The following is a 25,645-nucleotide window of genomic DNA, read 5'->3' as shown; positions in this document are numbered from 1 at the left end:
CTTTAAAGATGCAAATTGTTTCCAATGAAAAATTTAATGTGGTTTAACTATAAATATTGAGCCGAGAATTTAGGAAGGAAAAGCTGTACAGATGATGATTCAGGTGGCTAGGTACAAAATTGCTGTTGCAACATGGTTTCTTATACAAAAGGTCTTCTGAAAATAGAGACAAGCCATTTTTTCACACAAGCTGGAAACTATAGGGTTAGCTATTAAAGAGCAAGGCATAAACATCTTCTTGCTAATGTTTGTCCCACACACGTTTGTAACTTACTTGTGCAAAACAGCAATATAGGCTATAATTATTTCTTTCTATTGCCTATACTTTTCACAACAATCTGAGAGGTAAGTTCAGCCTACCCATGTACAGATATTTTCCTATATCCTCATTATTTGAAGACTAATGCCACAGCTTACACTTTAAATTTGTAAAATGTTATCAGCCAGTATTGTCTTTTAACATAATGAAATCATTTTTTGATATCTAATGGTTTTAAAAACAATTTGCAACAACCTTCAAAAACTAGTTTCACACTCAGCATTCACTTAACAAAATTATACATCCTTCACAGGGTATTCACTCATCTCCAAACATCTCAGAGTGATAGAGAGGTAAACAGATAACTTGAAGAGTGAAACAAAATGCATCCATTACAGTTCTTTCCTGTAGACGATGAGAGGCTGGGAGCCTCTGAGACTCCTGTGGAATGGCTATTGCTCTCCACTTAAAGGGGGTTTTTGCAGTGGCCCAGGAGTCCTAAACATTCGCCAAATAAAAGTTTTTATTTCTTTATCACAAAAGGGATTTTTAAGATCATTAGAATGGCTTCTGGTGCCAGGCAAAATTTTGGGGAGGTCTCCAGGGTTTGTAACCCTCCTCTGATTGGTTGTGGTGAGGCAACAAGATGGTGTTACAGGAATCTGTCATCAACCTTCTGATTTTACCCAGTCTGGGGTCCACATGCTTGTGCTCAGCCTGAAGTTACCATCGTCTACCTGAAGGGGGGGGTTGGGGGGGGCCTTAGTTTCTGTGGAAGAGCTTTGAGCTCTCTATCAGATCACTAGATATATCCCTTCAGGAGCAACCAGGACTCTACTCCATGACTGCACTGTTGTTTCTTAACTGCCTTTCCTTTGTTTTCAGCATTCCCTCACTCATCTAATTAGTAACTATTTGATTCTACCCTTCAGAAATCAGGGAAAGTCTAAGAGTCTGAAATCTTTTCCCTTTAGGCAAGAAATGGGGACAGGGAAAGGCTTTTGCACTTGGGAGGATCCCCCAGAGTCCTGATCAGTTTCAATCCCCCCTTTCCTTAGATACTCTTCAATCTTGAAGGGAAGAAATTTGGGACAAGAAAGGGAATACTATGTTGAATAGAGAGGTTAATCATTAATTGAACAGCAAAATGCACAAAAAGGCAGAAAGTATGTCGCTAAATAAAATGCAAAAGGACACTTGAGAGCCAAAACGGGAAAGCTATCGCTTGTTTGGCCTCAGTTAGGAACAAGCACATTGGATGACTCAAATTTTCCTGCTGTGTGCATGTCGCTGAATATGTGAGAAAATACCCTAAGTATTGATTTGGGAGTTATACATTTTAGTGAGCAGACTAAAGTACAAATATGGAATCCGTGAATAAGGATTGACTGTATGTGTTTGTGTGTGTAATATATATGTGTATTTGTACATACATGAGTATAATTTATTATGAGGATTCTGGCATCACTCATGGAACACAAGGCAAGAATCAATTCCATATTGGACTGTAACCAAATTTGAGTGAATTCAGGCTTCTTTCTCTTCTTCTTTTCTTTCTACTTCTGTCTGTACATATCATTCTTGTCCCTTGTGAGCTTCCTCTCCTACATGACAGAATATAACCACCCATATTTATTGAGTGAACAAAACTGTGAGTGAACCATTTTCCCCCCAGATCAGTATCCACGAATCCATGGAGTATAAATTTTGACTACTGGAAAGGGTCAAACTACTGCTGAATAATAAACTTTCTGGAACTGAATATTTTTAAATAAGCAAGATAAGTTTTTGTTATATGAATATTTCATCAATTGTGGGGGTTTTTTGCTTACTATATTAATGGTCATCTGTGATCAGGTGCCTCATACCCCTGAGAGAAAAATTATATTCCTTACGCTTCTTTTTGAAGTGAATACTTTGAACTTGAACAGCTTAGAGTCCTTCCTTGTCCTTCTCCCTGACATAATTGCACCCTAAACACATCACCTGTAAGCAAACACATCACCCATAAGCAAAATTGCCTGTGGGTTAAAGATTATTAGCACATGATATTTTCAGGAACTTTCCTAGTTTGTTCTAATCTCTGATCAATAACTCCCTTTTTGCAAGTACTCTTATTCTAGACAATAACCTGGAAGACCACCGTCATGAACATCTGACTCCAGCTTTGATGACTAAGATTCCCCCAAAGAAAGAAGAATGCAAGTTTGTCCCAATCCTGATTCCTATCTGAAAACCTGTTTTTCTCCTTTTTACTATAAAAATCCTCTCAATTCTTTCTCTGGGGGGCATAGTCTTTAAGGCATTAGCCTGCTGTGACCCTCCTCTGCCTGGCAAAGCAATAAAGCTTTTTTTTTTTCTCTTTTACCCAAAACTCTGACCTTGCATTTCAGTTTGGCACCAGCAGACAGAAGCCAAATTCTGGCAACAAAGTTTGGGGATTTACCTGGGATCTGCCTGTGGGCAGGCAGCCCTGCAGGGCTCTCGGCTTGATCAGACACTCTGAGGTTTCTCTCCACGCCAGTCTCCCTTCAGGTGTGCAGAGGGTTGGAGGACTCTTTCGGAGGCCAGATCACTGAGAGTTTCCTGCCACGGGTTGGGGCCCCAAGCAGACCCAACTGGTCTTCTCAGAAGTTGGAACTCCTGGCTGGAAAAGTGGTCGGAAGGCAAGGACCACTGCAATAGCTGCTGAGGCCCCATTGGCCTTGGGGGATCAATTCTTTCCTTCCTCTCTGTTCCTGCCGACCTAAACTTCCCACTTCAAGAAACCTTTTGGGGAAGGAGAAAAATAGCATCTGGGACATTGTGATACCTCTGCCAGCATCTAGGTAAGTCCCCTGGCATGTACTCCGAGGCCCTTTAGATCTTGTCCTTCTGGGGAACTTTTGGTTCCCATCTGGGGATTTTCCTTTTGGGAGATCCCATTTGTAAGGCACCACTGGGACTAAGGTCCCGGGCTTAGTGGGTGGAAACTTTTGGTTCCCATTTAGGGGATTTTCTGTTTGGGAGATCTCATTTGTAACTCTGTGGCTTCCTTTTGGCTGGTGAGGATTCTGGTTTTGCTTTAAGTTTTGTGCATATTTAATTCCATTTGATGATACCCTAGAAAAGATTTTGTCAGAGGTTCTAGCCTAGGCTTCAGTTTTGTGAGCTAAGGAAAAACAAAGTCTTATTTTGTTCTTTTTTATGGCTGAGTAGTATTCCATTGTGTATATATACACCACATTGGATGGAACTAGAGAATCTCATACTAAGTGAGGTAAGTCAGAAAGAGAAAGACAAATACCATATGATATCACTTATATCTGGAATCTAGTATACAGCACAAGTGAAACTTTGCACAATAAAGAAAATCATGAACTTGGATAACAGATTTGTGGTTGCTAAGGGGGCAAGGGAGGGAGTGGGATGGACTGCGAATTTTGGGTTAATAGATATAAACTATTGCCTTTGGAATGGATAAGCAATGAGATACTGCTGTATAGCACTGGGAACTATATCTAATCACTTATGATGGAGCATGATAATGTGAGGGAAAAAAATGTATATGTGACTTGGTTACCTTGCTGTGCAACAGAAAATTGACAGAACACTGTAAACCAGCTAAAATGGAAAAAAATAAAAATCATTTAAAGAAGAAGAAGAAGAAAAAAAAAAAAGAACAAAGCCAATCTGGGAAAATCTGTGAAATTCCATCAGGCAGTCCCCTGGAGAAGATTGAAAGCAGCATATATCTATGAACCAAAGACTAAGATGCCAAGCTTGGCTTAGTTGGAAGAGATTGAGGGGTCCAGGCTGGGTATTTAGGTTAGAGGCTGATCTGACACTTTTCCTCAGTTTGGCTGCCTAATGGAATTTGTCGGGATAAAGGTGAAAATACTATATGAGAGCATTGTTCTGATAAAACTGTACAAGACTCCTCCCAGCCAGTTACGGTTTTCTCAAGTGACTGAGAAATTTAATGGGGTTGGTGAAGGGCAGAGTCCTCACTGCTGTTGCAGCGATCCCATAGGGATCATTAATAAAACTAGCTGCACCTGGGACTCAAATAACAGCTGGCCATTTGGCAATCTGAGCACCCGTAGTGTCCTAGATGCCACTGGGAGACCTGAGACACTTAAGAGAGAGCTGAAGCAACTCTGGGCTAAAACCCAGAGGAATTAAGCTCTCAAGCAGCACACAATGTCATTAGTAAACTTTATCCCTGACAAATTCAGTTTTAAAATGGGAAGTTGTCTCAAACAGAAAATCAAGGAGAACTGGAAAGCCAGCCTCCAACTAACACCTCAGCCATATTTATGTATGTACAAAACTTATACTTGCAAGTATCTACTTAATTGAGTATTAAAGGAAAAATTGGCTCTAAAAAATAATCAAAATGGGTTCTTCTGTTGCATATGCAGTTATTAGTGAAAACTAGCCTGGAAAAAAAATCTTTTTAGAATTCACAAATCTGGTGGGATATCCCTTCTTTGCCTTGAACGACATCCTGACCTCTCAGGGTACTTGAGGACCAGCTCGCCTGCTGATGGATCAGACCCAGCAGCCACAACCGGGACCCTTTGGTCCCTTGTCTCCTTCTGACGTGGACAACTGGCCAGAGTGACCCAACCTGGTAAGGGACAAGAGACTTGGTTGGTCTTTTCCCCTTACCTTCTCCTCTCAAGGTAGCCTTTTTTCCTCCCTTTGAAACCTTCAAAGACTGAGATTATTTTGGTTTACTCTTTTTGCATATATAATTTTTTTTTTTTTTTAAAGCGAGCTTGAGGAAACGTCTTTTCAGAATTCTGATCTTGAGGGAATAAGTCCTAGGAGAACTTGATTTTCTTGCCCTGTGCCTTGGGACCTGGGCTCTCGAGAACTCTTATCTAGACCATCTGTAAATCCTGAGACTGAAGAAAAAAAGTGGGGAAAGAAGTCTTTTCAAAACTTATTTATAAATTAGTGAGTTTTATTTGTAATACCTGACTAATGACTAAGCTTAAAAAATGAAGCTATGATGTCTCTGTGTCTGTCTATGAGTTTGTATGTGCATCATCTATGTCTTAATTTTGGGATGCTATTATCAAAAATTAAATGTAAATGAGCTCTACTTATTGCCTTAAAGGAAATTAAGTGCATATATAAATTCTCAAAATATGGAAGGGAACAAACTAGCCAGAATTAATTTTAGGTTCACGTAAACTGGGAAATATTCAGTATTAAATTAATATCTTATATTAGAATTGAAGTTTGTTGATTTAGTTAATACAGACATATTGTTACAGTTATCAACACTAAATATAATATCTTATTGTACCTAGGTTTAATAGAAGTCAAGTGAGACACTGAAACATCAGTTACTAAACAGAGAAACTAAAGGTATTTAGGATGATTAATCAATATGTTTAGTGTCACTCTGAGATGTTCTCTATAAGAAAAACACAATTATGTTTTTAGAAAGTAAGCCTAAAATAGTATATGGAAAAGGTCTGAAGTTAAAAGTACACTTTAGGTGTAATCTTAATAGCATTATATTTATTAATACATCAAAATTAGAACATAGTATTATGGATCATTTTGCATACGAATAGAATTATGTGTTTTTTCTCAAGCTTAATCACCTCTTGAAAAATGACTCATATAATTTAGTTTTTGCATTATTTGTGTCTAATTTTTAAAGTAATTATATTTCAGGTTAGCTGTTTATTATTACAGGATTACCTCTTATAGATTATGTTCCCAGACCACAGTATATGTTAAAGGAAACAAACTAATGTATATATTAAAATGAGTATAGTTTCCATAAACATACAAGAAGGACCTCTTAGTTAATTAGTTTAGGAATAACCCTACAACTGGCCACTTATTCTACCTATTTATGTATTAAATTACTGCTTATTAAGAAGTTCAAACCAGTAATTTTCCATGTGTAATATTTACCATGCCCTTCTTTCCTTATTCCGAGTTACTCATTCTAATGCCTAAGATATAGTAATTATAGTAATTATAAATGACCTATATGGGGCATAGCAACTAGCCTTTGCTCCCACTCATAAAAACAAAACCCAGAATGTAAACATTTGTCTCTGTCTGACACTCTGAGGTCTTCACAACATTTTTGCCATAGGGTTACATGTTTTGAAGTTAATATTCCTCATGTATAATTCATTCCAGTCATTTTAAGTACAAATTTCCAGTTTGGGTGGATTTAGGAAGGAATTTCTACCAAATGAGAACTTCAGCACTATCGGCAATTGCCAGAGAGTTTTGTGCTTTCCCAGGAATATCTTTGTTGTGAATTGAAATTCTGCAGCCCAAGACTAGATTTCAAATGCAGGGGAAGACAGATAAAAGAGGGAAAGGGCAAATAATTCTCCCAGACAAGTATTTAATTAGCATCTTAATGGGGTATCTACACTCCTGAGAAGAAGTTGTGCTGATGTATGCTCTATCTCATAAGGGCAAGGAGTCTAGAATTTCTTTTTCCTTTTGTAAGATGCTCTAGGTTCTTTTTATGCAGTAAAGACTGAATGCACAAATAGTATTTAGATACCATCCTGATGGATGAATCCCCTTTGCTGCTGAAAACTCATTGGAATCATTAGAAACAATTGTCAGGCTAAGTGGAGAATTAAGTGAAATAAACCCATGGGGAAGGGCTTGTTGTTACTATGCTTTAGATCTATATTTTCCTTGTCTTTTCACTTGGTGCATTACAGATAAATAACAACTTCACTGAGAAAACTAAAGCAGTCAAAGGAGACATGACAGTCTTCTACAACTATATCTACCAACTTACTTGAATCAGTGTTTGTCAACTCAAGCTTCTATCCTGGTTCAATAAGAGAATTCCCCGTGCATCTAGTTAGCATCCTATCCCCTATCTCCCACTCAAGGTCATTGCTCCAGCAAGGATCCCTTTTCTTTCCTACATTGTTTTTTCCCTTTCTAAAGCATAATACCGCTCACATCTAACCATACCTTTATTTCTCCCATCCTAAAACAAAGAGCAAAAGACTCCCAAAGAAACCCTCTCCTTTCCAAAATTCTATCTTCCAGCTGCTACACCATTTCTCTGCTCATAACTGAAGCAAAACTCCTTGAAAATATTCTCTATACTCACTGGATCTCCAAATGACTTCCTCGTATTCTCTCTTGAACATATTTCGTTGACTTTTTTTTTTTTTTTTTTTTTTGTCCCCACTGCTACTTCAGAACTATCATCAAAGTCATGATATCTTGTAGGAGAGGAAAATTGTTCCATTCCCCATCTTAGAGTCTCAGCTGGAGCTCTGAAATAAGAGACCAGTTAGCAAGCCAAAAAGTTTATTAACATGTGCATCGTGCCTGAATACATGAGAGTATCTAGAAATGAGTAACTCAAAGAGGTGACTTAAAATTCAGGCTATTCAGGCTACAAAGACAATAAATTTGTGGAGAAATGAGAGCCTAAAAGGAAGTCATTTTAGGTTTTTAAGGATGGCAAAATGTGGGAAAGTAAATACATGGGAAACTGATGGTGAATAAAGGCTGCTTTGTGAAGTTTTGTCATGTAGAGTCCTCTGGCAGTCTCCAGAATAAGGGTCTCAAGTTGTCTCTGGTGGTTAACTTCTGTCCTTTCTGATAGAGGAGGAGGGATGTCTTCGAAAATGTATATTCTGCTTTCAGGCAAATAGATTTGGGCGTGGGGACAGTTAGAAAGCTTTCCTTGTATTGCTTGTTTGCCCTTATGTTAAAGTGGCAAATTGTAGGGAGACATATTTGGTTTCCTTCAATCTCCATATTGCTAATTCCTATAATCATTTCTCAATATTCAACTTTCTTCACCTGTCAGTAGTAACTGACACTATTAGGTCTCTCTCTTCCCATTAATACTTTGCATCCAGGATACCACGTTGACCTACTTTTGCCTTCTAAGTCCCTTTGCTGGTTTCTGTTTTTTTCACAGGCATCTTACTTTTCATCTCTTTTCTCTATCATTACTCATTCTGCTTGTGATGTTTTCCAATCTCATGATTTAAAATGTTGCCTATAATCTGATGACTTCCAAATTAATATCTCTACCTTAAACCTCTCCCTGAATTTCAGACCATCTGCCTATGTGACATCTTCATTTAAATGTTCAATAAACATCTCAAATTTACCATCACACTTAGTTCCTAGCATTTCCCCCCAAAAAACCTCCTGCAGTTCTCCCCATCACAATTTATGGTGACCCCATACCTTTAGTTGCATAGACCAAAAAGCTTGGTGTTAAGTCTTTTGTCCTTTTCACCCCCAAACCTGTGACAAATGCTGCTGACTCTACTATCAAAATATGTCTATAAATCTTCAACTTCTCTCTACCACTACCATGGTCTAACCACCCATTTCTCATGGGTATTATTCCAATAGCCTCTTAACTGTCTTCCTTGCTTCTACCTTTGACCCATTCCCACCTTAAGCCCTGCAGTTTTTTTCTCAAGAAAGTAGCCAGGATTCTGTCAAAAAAAAAAAAAAAATAAGTCCAATCATGTCATTCCAATGCTGAAAAGCCTGTTATGGCTTATTTTTCAGCTGGAGTAAATGCCAGAGACTTTAATATGACCTACAAGACCTCATCTGACTTTCCTTTATAATTTCTTCTGTTTCCTCCCCACTTCACTCTACCCAGCTATTCTGCTTTCATCATTGATGTTTTAAGTACCTATCTGCAACAGAGCCTTTGCTCTTGATAGTTTTTCTGTCCACAATACCCTTCACTGAGAGATCTGCATGGTCTACTCTTTCATTTCATTCAGGTCTCTAGAGCTGCCTGCTCCAGAAAACCTTGACCAACCACTCTAAGTATTAATATTACTCAAGCCCATCTGCATCTCTATTCTCCCTCATTGCTCTTTTTCTCATTATTTATCACTATATTTATGTTGCTTATTGTCTGATTCTCCACTAGAAAGTGATTGAGGAGAGGAATTTTTTATTTCCTACAGTGCCTGGTATGTTATAGTCAATAAAATAATTTTATTATAGTTATGCCATTTTACTATATTATACAATATATATTAATAGTATTTTAAATGTAGTAAATAAATGATTGTTGCTACTACTTTGTGTACATGTGTTCATGGTATACAGAATGATAGCTTAGTATCATTGTAATATCTTAGTATCAGTGTAATGTCTATAGTCAGGTAAATTTGCCTGCTCCTATTCCCTAATTTGAAACCCTGGGTCAAGTAAATAATAATGTTACATTCACATAGCAATGTTAAGATACAATGAGGTAAATGGTGTTAATTGATAAGAGATTTTGTTAAATTAAACAAGGAGCCCATTAGACTGAGTTGTGGCTTTAATGCCATAGCCCCCTACCTAAGCAAACCAAAATTGATGCCTGTATATAGCTTCAGGTTATAGAATCAAAAATATTAACCAATCACAAATAGCCAACTAGGTTTTAAACTATAGCCAATCAAATAATTTCTTTTCTTGCTTCCACATTTTCTTTATGTAAATCCTTCCCTGGAATCCTATCAGTGGAATTCTAGCCACTTTCAGTTTAGTGCTGCTGGGGTCAAATCAATTTTTGCTCAAGTAAACTCTTAAAATATGTAATACACCCTAGTTTATCACTTAATTTCCAGTTACATACAGGTGGAAAAATCATCACCGAAATCAATCTGACTGCACTGGGGGGAAATGTTTACATTTAAATGTGTGAATGTTACAATCCTGATTCATAGCAGTTAGCCTATGTAGTGGAGGAAAAATCATTTTTCCTTGAGTAACCTCCTATACTGAGAGATTAACAAGAGAAAAGCAGAGGATTATTAACACGTATACCTCATGTATGCATGGGATATACCCAGGGAAAATGAATACATTCTCTGAAATGGGTTCAGGCTAACCCCTTAAATACTATCTTCAGCTAAAGACCAAGGAAAGATGTTGCGGGGTGAAGGGCTGATAGGTAGGAGGCTGGTTAAGGGAGATTGTCAGGAAAAGCACAGTAAACAAGGGTAAGGTTCTTAATGTAGATTTGCCTGCTCCTATTCCCTAATTCAAAACCCTGGTAAGAGTTTATTGTGATTTAGTCATCTTCTCTTGGTCCAGAGAGGGAGACAGCCTTGCAAATGAAGATTTCCCTTATAAATGTAAATTTCCTTTACAAAAGGATAACTAGTTCTCTGTTTTCAGAGTTTTCCTGTGTCTACTTTTTCTCCAAAAATAATCTCAATATAATCCTTTGCCAAAGAGGCATGTTTGAGGGTGGCACATTCTTCTTCCCTTCACATAAGTGACCGGGAGGTGAACATAATGAATATAATTCAAGCCTCTAAAAGCCTTGTAATGTAGTTTTTATTTTCATTTCTTAAACACTTATTGAAGTGTTGTTGATTTACAATGTTGTGATAAATTCTGCTGTACAACAAAATGATTCAGTTATAGATGTATACATATCCATTCTTTTTTAGATTCTTTCCTCACATAGATTATCACAGAATATTGAATAGAGTTCTCTGTGCTATACAGCAGGTCCCTGTTGACTAGTCATTCCATATAGCACAGTGTGCATATGCCATTCCCAAACCCCCAATCCATCCCTCCTACCATTCTCCTATCCCATTTGGTAATCCTGAGTTTGTTTTCAAAGTCTGTGAATCTGTTTCTGTTCTGCAGATAAGTTCATTTGTATCCTTCTTTTAGATTCCACATATAAGAGATATTTTATGATATCTGTCTTTCTCTTTATGACAACTTTATTTGATGTGAGAACTTCTAGGTCCACCCATGTTGCTACAAATGGCATTACTTCATTTTTATGGCTGAGTAATATTCCACTACATACATACATATATATGTGTGTGTGTGTGTATGTATGTATGTATATGTGTGTATATATATATGCCACATCTTCTTTACCCATTCCTCTGTCAATGAACATTTAGGTTGCTTCCATGCATTGAAAATAGTGCTGAAATGAACACTGAGGTGCATGTATCTTTTCAAATTATGTTTTTCTCTGGTATAAGCCCAGGAGTGGAATTGCTGGATCATATGGTTGTTCTATTTTTAGTTTTATTTGAGGAACCTCCCTGCTGTTTTCCATAGCAGTTGCACCAATTTACATTCCCACCAACAGTGTAGGAGGATTCACTTACCTAATGTCATTGCTTAAGACTTGCCTCATGTAGCCTCTTTGAATCTTGGCCCAGTGTTGTCCTGCTATCTGCTTATTGCCTTACTTTCTGTCTTCTCCTTTCTGCCCATATTAAAAACTCAAGAAGGAAATATTTCTTCCTTTCATTTTACCAGCTTATCCCAGCTTCCCTCTGAAGATTGTCTCTATATCTGCCAAAGCAGATAGTGGCCTATTTAGATTTTACATTGTACACACTTCTTGTCCTAATACCATATCTCCTTATGACCCTAGCATTATGTGGTGTTAGGATCTAGTTGAAAGTTCTAGTCTTCTTGAGCAGGACTACAACTTTAACAAGAGACTACATTGTCTTTCTTTGGAGATTAAAATTTTAAGTATTGTTTTATAAATGAAAAAGCACTAGTAGCTTACAGTGTTTGATAATGTATACCCTCACCAAAGAATAACCAATGGAAACAATTCTAATAATTATAATTTTAATTACATATTAAATGTTCAGGCTATAATTCAGCACGGGAAGCTGAAACTGATTATTAACTTGAAGTTAACATACTCTTAGCTCCCATCTCAATAATGGAGTATTCATTTTAAGTTTTATATAAACTCATAAAGTTAATAAAGTGATCTTAATTCACTTTTTTAATATAGAAAAGGGATTTATTTTTCATCTTTATTGAGAAATAACTTACATATAATACTTCATTCATATTTGCTTTGCATTTAATCCTCTATAAAGCTGTGCATGTTCAAATCTAGTGTAGATAGTGCTGAAATATCAGTGAATGTATAATTGTAAAGTATATGAAATAAAATTTAAATAAAGATACTTTAGAAACAGTTTTAGTAAGTTGATTGTTAAAATATAATAGTATAAATTTTAATTTATAGGTCTAGTCTATAGAGGAAAACTCAAGTTCTTAACCACAATGCTGGCTTGCTTTGTTTAAATTTCAAAATTCCAGCATTGTATTAGTTTCTTATTGTTGCTACAACAAATTACCAAAATCATACTGACTTGAAACAACACAAATTTATTATCTTACAGTTCTGTAGAACAAACATCTGACACCATCACACCAGGCTAAAATCAAGGTGTGGGCAGCACCGTGCTCCCTTCTGGAGGCTTTAGGTAAGGATCTACTTCCATGGGTTTTCTAGATTCCAGAGGTTACCAGCATTCCTTCACTCCTGGATCCCTTCTTCCACCTTCAAAGCCAGACATGCAGATCCTTCTCATTTACCAGGTGTCCATTATCAAGTCTCTTTCTTTGGCTCTCCTCTTCTGCCTTTTTTCTTCCACTTTTGAGGACCCTTCTCATTACATTGGATTTAGCTGGAAAATCCAGAATAAGCTCCCTCTTTAAAGGTTGGTCATGAGCAACCTTCATTCCCTTTGGCCATGTCATTTAACATACTCACAGCTTCCAGGGATTAAGACTTAGTTATCTTTGGTGCAATGTCATTCTGCCTGTAACAAATATCATTTTACCAAATTACCAAATTTTAAATCAGTGGATGCCTAGACACGGGAATTATAAAACTAGCATGAAATGATAAAAGAGGTAGTAATTGTATGCATTTTTCCAGGTGAGGCAATGCAGTCTCCAAAAGGTAGTGTCATTTACCCAACTGCTGGAATCCGTTTGAATTTATATTGTCCCAGTCTGCAGTATGTATTCCTTTTTTAATTACACTACCCTAATTTGTTGCCTATAGTATACATTCTAGAGATACATTAACTTCATGGTGACTTAAAACTTCATGACTTATATCAGTGTCAATAAATGCCTTTTCCATGGTTAATCTCAATAAAGTCAATGGATTTTTTTAAGAAGCAAATTTGTTTAAGAAACATAGGTCAATCTTTCAGTGTTTTATCATGGTATACGTGTAACATCTTAATTCTGTCTCATTCATAATGGGAACTTTGTATGAAAGAATACAAACACCCCTTGATATTTATCTTGCAGTGAGAATTAATGTGCTCTCTTGTTTGGCTGGGGTTAACTTTAATCAGCAAGTTAACAGACAGCTTGGAGATCTCACTTGCTGATGCACAAGAAGCAGGCACTTATTTGCATACTGTATCCTGCCAAGTTCAAGGGAATACAATAGCATAATAGAACACAATTTAGCGAAATAAGAGAATGGAGAAATCCAAAAGAACAAAACTTGTCAAGAACAAACTATCAGTACTCAAACCATATTTTAAAATTGATAATTATCAGAATTGTTGTAATTAAAAATAAAGGTATTATTGTAGTATTCTGTAATGGTCATTACAGTTTTATAAAGAAATGGCATGTCTTAGTATATAAATTGGACTTTTTGTATCTGAAGTTAATTTAATCCCAATGTCCTCACAAAAATCTTAGCATGCTCCTTTGTGCATTGTAGGCACTCTATAAATATTAGAATATTTGAAAAATTAGTGCTTGAACTCAAAATTAGTCTAAGGACGCAGGCATTGACATTAGTGGGCTAATTCTTACATAAATTCATGTAAAATTAATGATACCATGTGTATTCCTTGTGAAGTTAAGTGTATATATGTGTTAGAGAAAATTGAATAACTTTATAGCCTAGTTATGGGGAAAGTATCCAACAACTGAAGTTATCTGTGTTATTCTGAATACATGAAATTATCAACTGCAAAATGCCTCACATACGACCTAGAATTTATTAGGATGTTCACTGTTAATAATATTGACTCTTAGATTTTTTAAAGGTTGTTTTTAGAAGAAACTGTTGTAGCACTGTTAGACTTAATTTGAATTTTGTTTATCTGTCAGCACTAAAACACAAAATAGCTGTAATCATAAGAGAAAAATATAGATGTCCATAGCGAGACTGGGTGATAGCTAGGCATCTGCTTAAATAAGATGGGAAAAAAATGATTTTTCTGACTGAACTTTTTTTTTCCTTTAAAATAAAAATCCAAGAATTAACACCATAATATGAAAAGAAATAGAAAGTTCTCATACTTAGAAAAATGGCTATGCATTTCAAACTGAGAGAAAAAGTACCTGTTCCATAGTAATTTATTTCAAGACATCTCACACAAGTTTTTGAGATGCACTGGCTGGGTGCCTTTATTTCATTCTTATATTCTTCAAAGGCAAAAACAAGAAAATGTTAAGGCTTTATATTATGTCCTGGATAACGTGGTCATTCCACAAATATATGTGGGTCACCTACAATACAGGCACAAGTATTAAGAGCCTGCTGTTTGTTAAGCTGTATATTAGATGCTTGGGATTCAACAAACAGGAACAGTAACTGATCTGAAGGAGTTTATAGTATACAGTGCCTGCTTAGGCAGAAGATACAGAGATAAACATGTGCATTTGCACTTCCTGCCTTAAGAAATCACCTTGAAAGGGCACCAGGAGTTTTTAAAATGGTTATCTTTGGAACTTGAAGTACATATTGTAATATTCCAGATGGAAGCATATGACAGGTTCTCTATACATTTCTCCTCAATGCCTCAGCTGAACCCTGGCTGACCTCCAAATACCTGACTTCACTGTATCCTTTCAAAAATAGCCTTGTTCATTCTCCCACACCCCAAATTCCTAAAGCAATCACAGCATTCTCCTGTTTTTTTCCAGTTCTAGATCATTTTTCTACTATATGCATGAAAGAAAAACCCCTTCATCCTGTAAAGTTTATAGTAACCAAATTTACCATCCTCTAAACTCCCCCCTTTTTGCCATTTTTCTGGTGAATGAATCCTCCACCATATTCACTGGCCCACAGTTTACATTCTTCTTTCCATCTCATCTTTCTCTATTCTTCTGGATGATTTCCGACGGCAAGCAGAGATCCTATTCAACCCCTAGTTACACGATTTATTTGATCTTCAAATCCAGTCATTTTCACCACTGTTGTGGTTCATTATACACTCTAAGACAGCACACAGGAAGTCACCATCTGAAAATTCCCCAACCCAGGAGTCTTAATATCCAAAAAGCCCTGTATTCATCTAATCCCCTTCCCTGCTGGCTCTCTCAATCCCCTTCTCCCATGTATCCGTGGTCTTTGACGGAATTGAGACCTTTAGTTTCCCTCTCTTTCTCCTATGTAAACCTCTTTCTTTATATTTTGGGTATCCTGAGGTTCTCACACTTTCTCTACAAATCCTTTATCCCAGGTATTTATTCTCCACTGTTGTGCTGCTGCTCAAACCATCAGTCTTCATCTCACTTGATCAGCTCTTGCAATCCTGAGCTTTATTGTTGGTACTAAAAGTGCATGCTTTCTAATCTCTGCTGGTCTTTCAATACACACACACACACACACACACACACACACACACACACACACACATATCCTTAGCTACTTCTCCCATTTCTTCTTCCTATCCCAACTCCCACAAGTACCAAGGCAATCTTCACCCCTCTCATCTTACTTGCTGCCTGACCTGGCTTTCTGTTAGCTAGTAACTCTGCTTTACACTCGGGTGTCAAGTATCTACTCCTTATTACCCTATTTTTTCTGTTAAAAAGAGTAGCCAATAATCTGGATCCAATGCATTCCATCTCCAAAGGTGTTTTGCTCTATCACTCATGTCTCTGCATGCTAGGTTCGTTCTTATGGTATATTCAGTGGGAGGTTGAGTGGGGGGGGGTCCCTCCTTGACACCCATCATTAAACAGAAACTCTTTGTTGTTGTTGTTGTTGTCATTGCTTAATCAAATTTCTTGAAAGCAGCATTTTTTATTCAGTCACTTCATTTCCTCACAAATCACTTTTTATTTTTCAAGAAAATAGCTCTATACCCAGAATTCCTCCATATTTTCTCTGGGGCTTCTGCAGCACCTCAAATTCTTCTTTAGCTGACCCTTTTCAGTATGGTCACACTCTATATTAAGGAGCATTTGACACTACTTTGTAACTTCATGTTTGTATCCTTTGACAAACATACAGGAATTATGTTTCGTCAAAACTGTGGTTTGTCAAATTAGCACAGTCCTATGTTATAGCAGATGCTTGAATATTAGAATAAATGACTAAAATATTATAGAAAATGAACCTAAAATATGTTATTCCTGTGAATTCATAGAAATCTATCATTGAAAGTGTGTTAAGATTATTTAATCTAACTTCCTCCTTCTTGAAAATACTCTGCTAATTATTTATTAGTAATCTTTTTGTCATTAAGTCATTTGCCTTAATTTTCTTATGTGTAAAATCAAAAGATTGGAATAGACCATAGTCTCAAGTTGTTTTGAAATGAGCTTGTTCCAAGTCCAATTTTCTAACACAAGTCCATGCCACATGTATAAGTAAATGCTAGTACACTTCCCTGGGGCAAGGTCAAAGTGTGGTCATTTAACTAGACTCAGTTCCTATCTTTGGATTTCTTGAGAGTGGATGTCAATGAGTGGGTGAATGAGTGAGTAAAAGGTAGATTTGCTGCCAATTCAGAAGAGCTCTAGTATTTCCCACCTCTTTTCATGCTGTTAAGTTGTAGATAGGGAGATAAATTTTTAAACCCTTCATGGTTTTGTGAGAGAGGATAAGGAGTCAGATATCCTAAAACAATATTTCAATAAAATTATTATCTTCCAAAGAAGGTTTAACTTTACACAAATATGCCAAGAAAAAAAAATAGAATAGATTAAAAAATGTAATGTGTTGCAATGTTTTAGGTTAAATCTAACCTTTTTTTCTCCTCTGCAAACTGGACACGGTTCTATTTTTACTGCTTAGGCTATCACGCTCACTTTCCTAAAGCAGTTGAATAAGCCCCAGAGGACAAAGGTATCACTCTGAAGGGCGTGAGTGTTGCAGTAGGGAAGCTATTGGAATTCTGTTCTGTTGACTCAGTGTCTCCTCAGATCAGATGAGTGAGAGAAGCTGAGCTTGTCAGCAGATTTACTTCCTCTGCACACACTCATGCCAAAGCAAGCAGGTCAATACTATCTCCCGAATTTCCTATTTATGGTTAATATCTCTAACTCAAATAGTAAAACTGAAGACCCCTCTTTAGTGATTTGCAGAAACTCTCTCACTTTTAAATATGAATTTTTATAGATGAGCGTGTGTGGCCTAAAGATGGAATAGTTAAATAGGATCAATGCTTCTGTAATACGGAACACAAAATATCTAACCCAATCATTTAAATAGAATCATGCGCAAATGCACAATGCCTAAAAATGCAGGATTTTAACATTAATATTAATAAACCTGATGCCCTGCAAGTTCCTGAAGCTTCAGCTATGTCCAAATGCTATATTCCATGAAATATAGATTGCTCTGGCAAGTTTTGGAAAAAAATTTCAGCAATGAGAAAAGGGGGCATAACTTTTCATAAGACTTTTTTTTTAACCCTTAATTAACCAAACAAGTAAATTGACACTATTTTCCTAGCTTTTAAATTACATAGGATTTTATTGTACTTTTCAATATTGGGTCTCAGACTGTGTGAAAAGGATTAATAAAGAAGATACAGTTGATAGTGGCTGCACCTATTAAGTTTGTTTCTTATAGGGTCACTTTTCGTATTCAGACAGAATTCATTTAAATGTTTCAGGAAAATACAATTCTATACTTACTAAAAAATTTCTATAGAGGAAGACACTAGAATTTCCCACCATTAATAAATAACTTTCTAAAAGCCTTAATTCACAGGACAATTCATTTTTCTACATTCACTGAGGTAAAATGAATCATCACTTGTACAGTGACCTTTACGTCTTAAAAAAATAGTTTCCTTTTATCTTTTTTTTTTTTTTTCCTCTCAAAGGTCCCTACTTCTGTAATGGATCTTATCTTTCCTTTCCTTTTCTCTTTTTTGAGAAGTAATTGACCTATAACATTATATTAGTTCAGGTGTACAGTATAGTGATTTGATACTTGTTTACATTGTGAAATGATCACCACAGCAAGTCTAATTAACATGTATCACCACACATAATTACATATTTTTTTCTCATAATGAGAACTTTTAAGACTTACAACAAATTTTGAATATATGATACAGATTTATTAACTATAGTCGCCATGCTATATATTACTAAGACATTTTATAGCTGGAAGTTTGTATACTTTGACCCCTTTTACGTAATGGCTATTTCTTAATCAGCTTCTCTAAGATAAAGATACGCCAGCTATGACAGCCCGGCTATTTTCCATTCATATTCTCTGTCTCATAATTATTTATTTATGTACTATATTCACTTTTTGAGATCCCCCTCCAAAGTGGAATACCTTGCATTTTACCTATTTGGTTTCATTTCTAATATGTTCTTTAGTTTAATAAAGTAATACTGAGTCCTGAAATGCTAAATACAATATACAACAGATGAGACATAGGCCATAAAAGTGATGTCAAGGCATCATGAGAATTCAGAAAAGGGAGGGGTCATTTCTATCTATGTGGATCAGAGTAAGCTTCACAGAAGAGTAAAGTTTTAGGTTAGAAGAGATAGAATTTGTTGGACAACATGGATATTGGCAGAAAACGTAGTAAAAATATACAAATATACAAACATATGCGAATGCTGGATATTTAGAGGAAAATAAATTGTTTAGTTTGCCCTAAATATAACATGCATAAGTTAAAGAGGTTGGAATAGATGACTATTGATATTTTATAAAAAATATAAAAATACATTTCCTCCAGTTCTCATCTACATAAAGAAAATATATAAAATACAATCTTGTGTTTTCTGAGACAAACCCTCAAGAAAATTGTAAGATAAGTTCTGATTATTTACAATAGGACAAAAATTTTGACGCTACCTCTTTTAGAATATGAGGGAAATTACGTAGAATTTTTCAGTGACATTTAGAAAAGCAATAAAATATGTAGTAATCCACTTGTGTTTGGGAACCTACACTATTTATATAATTTGCATCAGTTGCTGATAGTGGTCTATTCAGTTTAGGTATCTAGTTTAAGGATCGGAAGACAATTAACAATTAATAACAAGCTCAAGTAGCTTACCTGATATCACTTCTATGTTATTAGCTGCTTGTTTCAGCTACTTTACATTAATACTGCTAAATCAAAACAAAGATTACTAAACAAAGATGGAATAGCACAAGGGTGCTTTAAAAAATCTGTAATAATTTTTTTCTTACATAATTCTTTTCAGGGTTACAAAAGTGAGCAATTTTTCTTAAAATGTAATAGTTCTGTAGATTATGTAAATGCCTTTTGGATTAAGTCATTTGTAATCAATGTAAAGGGAAACTTTTATTAAGACATACTGAAACCATCTACCACAAAGAGAAACCTATATCCAAAACTGATTTAATTTTTTATTCTCATTTTTACATGCTGGGATCCACTTTAAAATTATTTTAACTTTGTGATTTTTTGGCTTGTTCTAATGTTTAGAAACACCCGGATGAGTGAAAGAGGGTATCAATATGTTTAAAATATCCCAGAACTTCCTTATCTACTTCCCAAATGATTAATCATCTGTGCTTAAGTATTATATGTTCATTAATGTCTTTTCTTCTATTTTCCTATGCAAGATTCATGACAAAAACAAACAAAACCCACCTTGCTTTCACTGAATTTTAAATTCCAAAAGAAAGTAAATACATGCTAACTCAAGAATTAAAATTCCGTATATTAAGATAATGAACTTAAAAGATGTATTCAAATTCTATTTATCTCTAGAGAGGATGAAAGAAGAGTGCATACCAGCCTGTAATGTATGCAAGAGCTTTCCTATTGTGTCATCATTACAATTTGGTTGATATTATCTTGAAAATCCAAGAAGTAAAAGACATACTTGAGTGTGTGAGTTTTGAATATAATATGAATTAGAGATAATTTTTGCTCATCTAAAGAGAGCTGGCCATAAAAATGTTTTAGTTTGGCATATGGCCAGTTTTTCCCTAGGTAATATAAAAAGTTGAGCCAGTGAAAAGTAAGCAGCTGCCTTCCTGAATGATTCTTAGTAATAAATTTTCCATTGAAAAGCAAGTGACCAGTCTTGATGCAACAACCATTAGGCCCAAGCAGAATAACATTAGCTTATTGAAATGAGAAAAGAGTGAGAATCATTATAAAAGATCTGAGCCATTCATTTATTTACTTAAGAATTATTGAAAATCTACTCTGTGCCTAACACTGTTCTAGGTGATAAACCCTGAATTTGAGAACACAACTTGGTTTCATAATAGAGTAACTGTTGTTACCTTTTTACTTAGAAGAAGAAACATTTAGGAAAAGTGGCCTGTAAGTGAAAACAGCCAATGATCTATAATCAGTTTTCCTTTGAGTAATTACATTTATTAATTTGTTAATATACTTAAAATCAAACCATCACTTTAGGGTACATGTTTGGTAATTTCCAAGTGCAAAGAAAGATGGTTTAATGTCAGAGATACAGTTGTTGAAGTTATTAATAAAATGCTGTCAATTGAATAATGCCTAAAATCTGACCTTTCAGCAGACAGGTCTTACTACCCTAGAAAGATGATAGATAATAGATCTAAAAGATAGTTTTTCAAAGTTTCCCTTTCCTCTGCAAATTCAAGGCATTATTAAAGCAAAATAGCTGCTTGTCTAAGCACATGTATCTCTAATTTGTGACAAGTAAGCCTTATCATATTAGTTATTGAAGCCAGAGTTGAACAATTATTAACATCTAATCAAAAATAAGGACATTCTTCATAAAAGGATTGATGATGACCTTTGAAACAAGTTAAATAGGCTTTATATAGATAGTAATAATTGTAGATTAATAACGAAATGTAATTTCAGAGATCCAGTTAAGAGATTGGACTATGGGCAGTTTTAAGTTCATATCCTAGTGCCTCAATTTAATTGCTGTCTATCCTTGGGAACATTATTTTTTGTACCTAAATTTTATTGACACTCATCATCCTGTATTTAGGAATTCTGAAGCAGAAAATGGCACTTATATACTAGTTTCTGGTTTAGGGCATATATAGCATCCTATAGGAGCATATCTAAACTTTATAGGGATTATTCCTCCATAAATGTCTAGTACAGATCCCCTTGTTTCCAGTATTTTGATTTTGTTCTTTCCATTTTCTTGTCTCCTAACTGGTACAATTTGTGAACATGAGTACGCTGTTTACCAAATGAAATAGTTTAATACTAGGTATTGGAAAAATTTAGTAAATCTACCAAATTCCATGGATGTGAGCCCATTGCTATACTTCTTCTGCCATTTAAGTTTGGCTTGGTTATCTGATGTTGAGATACCATTGCAAATGGATGAGGCGTTCTATAAGTCCACAGATGTTGTTGCTGGCAGAAGGACTATGGATAGAGATTGCCTGTTAACAGCCAGAATCCATGACTGTCTCAGTAAAGCCAATTCTCTGTCCCTTCTGTATTAGAAAATATCTAGTACAATCAGTCAGCAGAGGGCTCACTTCTTCTCTGGGGAATAGTCTCTGCTGTTGGCAGGCTAAGGACATAGCTCTGACTATAGCCAAATCGATATTGATGAAGGAAGTGTCTATATTCTTGAGCCCATGAATAGCACCTGTCTCTATCATTATAAGCATGTCTTCCCTAAACTTTAGAAATCATTAAGCAAGTAAAAAGGTGGTTGTGGGAAAAGGATTAACATTCAAAAGACGGTTCATTTTGTCCATTTAATTTGGAATTTTTACACACATGCAATGATTAGAACTCAACTAAAGATTTATGGGGTTTTCTCAGCAGGTCTCTGTAGCATGCTCTCTATATCAATCTACACTTCTCTCTTCCAGGTGAATTCTAAACTTCTTGTTGCCTCTGCTCTTAGACTCCTAGCTTTCTCTCTTCAACTCAGAGAGACAGCTGGAGTCTCCTCCTGGCTTCCCATTCTGTCCTCTGTGGTATGGATATTCTCTCCGGCAGTAATCTTGAGTAATCATAGGCTTATCTAATCGGTTTCCCCATTGTCAGGAATTACTGTCATGAAACTTTTGATGTTCAATATCTGAAAAAATTATCATTTTTAAAATAGTTTCAGGAGGTATGGTAAATCCAGTCCCTGTTACTCTATCTTCTTTCTTCCTTCCTTTCTTTTTTTTTTTTTTCTCCATCTGCAGCATATGGAAGTTCCCAGGCTAGGGGATACCCAAGCCACTACAGGTGACTATGCCAGATCCTAAACCTGTGGCACCACAAGAGAATTCCTATTCTATGTTTGGAAGCAGAAAATTCCACTCTGCATCCCCCCTTCCCCCTGGTATTTGTGTGTATTTTATTGCCCATCCTTTTATTTTTAATCTATCTGTCCAGAGTAACTTTTTATGTGTGAATAATGGTTAATTCTGACATTTTAATTCAGTCAGAGAATCTTTGCTTCATACTTGCGTTTAGATCACTTATATTTAATTATTGATACTAATAGATTTAAACTCTGGCTATTCTATTTGTCTCATTTTTTTCTTTGTTCCTTTTTAATCTTGCTTCACTGCTTTTACTTTTTAAGAATACAGATAATAAATTTAACTTAAAAATAGTGAAAGAAGAGGAATGATTTGAAAGAAGAGGAAAGATTTATAAATATCTGCACTTCTTTCTATAGTACCACATCCTTGGCAGGTTCTGTGTTATCCATAACACCCCTTTGCAACAACCCATATGCCGTGAAACATTTGAATACCTCCAACTGGAGCCCTTAATCTCAACATGACCCAGAGGAGTCTTAATTTCAACATGACCCAAACTGAACTGTGCATCTTCATACCGTGTTGTCCACCTTCATGAATGATGCTACTTTATTCCTCCTCTTCACATTTTGATTGATTAATCCTGATGACCTCTAAGCTTTCTTTCTTGTTTCTACTCCTCCTTATTCTCACTGCTCCTACCTTTGTTTGGATCACTAAAGTCATCTACCACATTGATCTCATCACTCTTTGATATATTCTACAGAAAATCTTACTGGGATTTAGGAAATTTTCCTCAATAGCATTTTAACCATATCACTCTCATGTTCAAAATACTTCACTTGCTTGAAAAATGAGGCAATTCTTCATTATGGCACACATAATCAGGGTTTACGAACATCTTCTACCTTGTCTCTTTTCTTTTCTCTTGTCCCTAAGCTCTAAGAGCCACTTCTTAAAAAGAATGTGTATTCTACTACTTTTAGATATTATGTTCTATAAATATCAATTAAGTCCCTCTGATCAGTTATTTAAGGCCTGTGTTTCTTTATTGATTTTTCTGGCTGAAAAAAATCTATTTTTTTTTTTTATGTAAGTGGAGTGTTAAAGTCTCTCACTATTATTGTGTTACTATCACCTTCTTTATGTCTGTTAACATTGCCTTATGTATTGAGGTTCTCCATGTTGGATGCATATAAATTTACAATTGCTGTATTTTCTTCCTGGATCAATCCCCTGATCATTGTGTAGTTTCCTTTGTCTCTTGTCAGAGTCTTTATTTTAAAGTCTATTTTGTCTGATACAACTATTGCTGTTCCAGCTTTCTTCTGATTTCCATTTGTATGGAATAATTCATTCCATTCCATCACTTTTTGTCTGTATGTGTCTCTAGATCTAAAGTGAATCTCTTTTAGGATAGCATATGTAAGGGTCTTATTTACATATCCGTTTAGTCAGTGTTTGTCTTTTGGTTGGAGTGTTTAATCAATTTACATTTAAGGTAATTATCGATATGTATTTTTTTAACTGCCATTTTGTTAATTGTTTTGGATTTATTTTTGTAGGTACTTTTTGTTCCCTTTTCCTCTATTGTTCTCTTGTGAGTTGGTGACTATTTTTATTTGGATTCCTTTTTCTTTTTAAAATGTATATCTGTTACAGATTTTTTGTTTGCAGTTACCATGAGGTTTTGTTATAGTAGTCTATATATAAACATGATTTTTAAAGTTGCTAATCTCTTAATTTCAAGTATATTTTAAATATCCTGCATTTTTACTCTCCTCCTCTCATGATTACTAGTTTTGATATCATAGTTGTGTATGGATGATTTCCAACCTTCATTGTATGTTTGTCTTTACTGGTTAGCTTTGCTTAGAAAAGTTTTTTTAGCATTTGCTGTAAAGCTGGTTTGGTGGTGCTGAATTCTCTTAGCTTTTGCTTATCTGTAAAACTTTTGATTTCTCTGTCAAATCTGAATGAGACCTTGCTGGATAGAGTATTCTTAGTTATAGGTTTTTCCCTTTCATTACTTTAAATATATCATGCCACACCCTTCTGGCCTTCAGAGTTTCTGCTGAAAATCTGGCTAATAGTCTTATTAAAATTCCTTTGAATGTTGTTGCTTTTCCCTTGTTGCTTTTAGTATTTTCTCTTTGTATTTAATTTTAGTCAATTTGATTACTTTGTGTTTCAGTGTGTTTCCCCTTGCGTTAATTTTATATGGGACTCCCTGCACTTCCTGGACTTATGTGACTGTTTCTTTTCCCATGTTAGAAAAGTTTTTAGCTGTTAATCTCTCAAATATTTTCTTAGGTCCTTCCTGTCCCTCTTCTCCTTCTGTAATGTGAGTGTTGGTGCATTTGACTTTGTCCCAGAAGTCACTTAAATGGTCCTCATTTATTTTAATTATTTTTTTCTTTATTCTGTTCCATAACAGTGATTTCCATCACTCTGTCTTCTAGCTCACTGATCCGTTTTTCTGCCTCATTTATTCTGCTATTGATTCCTTGTAGTGTATTCATTTTAGTTCTTGTATTCTTCAAATCTGGTTGTTCTTTGTATTTTCTAATTCTTTGCTACAAACTTCTTGTAACTCCTCACTCTGTACATCATTCTTGTCCTGAGTTTGTGGATTATCTTTATGATCATTACTCTGAAATCTTTCCTCAGTAGATTGCCTGTCTCCAATTTACTTAGTTGTTCTTGGGTTTTACCTTCTACCTTCAGCTTGAATGTATCTGACATCTCATTTTTTAAAATTTCTATTTGTATTTTTATTTATGTTATAGGTTAGTTACATTTTTTGACGTTGAAGAAGTAGCCCTCTGTAGGGGATGTTATATGTGTCCCACTCCAGCAGTACACTCCCTCTCAACACCAAGGGCCAGGGACCAGCTGTTTCCAAGGTAGGTTCTAAATCTGTGTTTGCAGACTCAGTCCACAGGCTGCACGATAATTGTTTTCTTGCTCCTGGTGTCTGTCCCCTGGTGGGTGAGGCTGGTATAGGAGCTTATTTGGCTTACTTGAAGAAGGGTCTGGTGCTTGCCCACTGGTGCATGAGGCTAGGTTCCTGGCCCTCTGGTGGGCAGGGATGTGTCAAGGGACATGTCTAGAGGTGGCTTCAGGAAGTCTTTAACCACTCTTTCTATTGATGAGTA

The 25,645-nt window shown here is 35.7% G+C and overlaps 2 long non-coding RNA genes across 2 annotated transcripts in view; one reads left to right on the top strand and one right to left on the bottom strand.

The window, feature by feature from the left end:
- The window catches only part of LOC110262170 (uncharacterized), a 36,279-nt gene that overhangs the window by 9,878 nt on the left and 756 nt on the right, over positions 1-25,645 (top strand). Inside the window, exon 2 of the long non-coding RNA XR_002346825.2 lies at positions 25,277-25,393. This is a non-coding gene — a long non-coding RNA (uncharacterized LOC110262170). The remainder of the gene's footprint in view (positions 1-25,276; positions 25,394-25,645) is intronic.
- Positions 12,400-25,645, bottom strand: part of LOC106504735 (uncharacterized) — a 37,857-nt gene continuing 24,611 nt past the window's right edge. Inside the window, exon 4 of the long non-coding RNA XR_002346827.2 lies at positions 12,400-12,852. This is a non-coding gene — a long non-coding RNA (uncharacterized LOC106504735). The remainder of the gene's footprint in view (positions 12,853-25,645) is intronic.

Source organism: Sus scrofa, chromosome 8 (assembly GCF_054392235.1).
Source record: "Sus scrofa isolate SSC_HxYL_T2T_F1_AM1 chromosome 8, Sscrofa_HxYL_maternal_Yorkshire_Landrace_v2.0, whole genome shotgun sequence".
NCBI classification, from domain to species: Eukaryota; Metazoa; Chordata; class Mammalia; order Artiodactyla; family Suidae; genus Sus; species Sus scrofa.
Note: the sequence above shows the minus strand (reverse complement) of the source record. Positions and strands in the feature narration are given on the sequence as shown.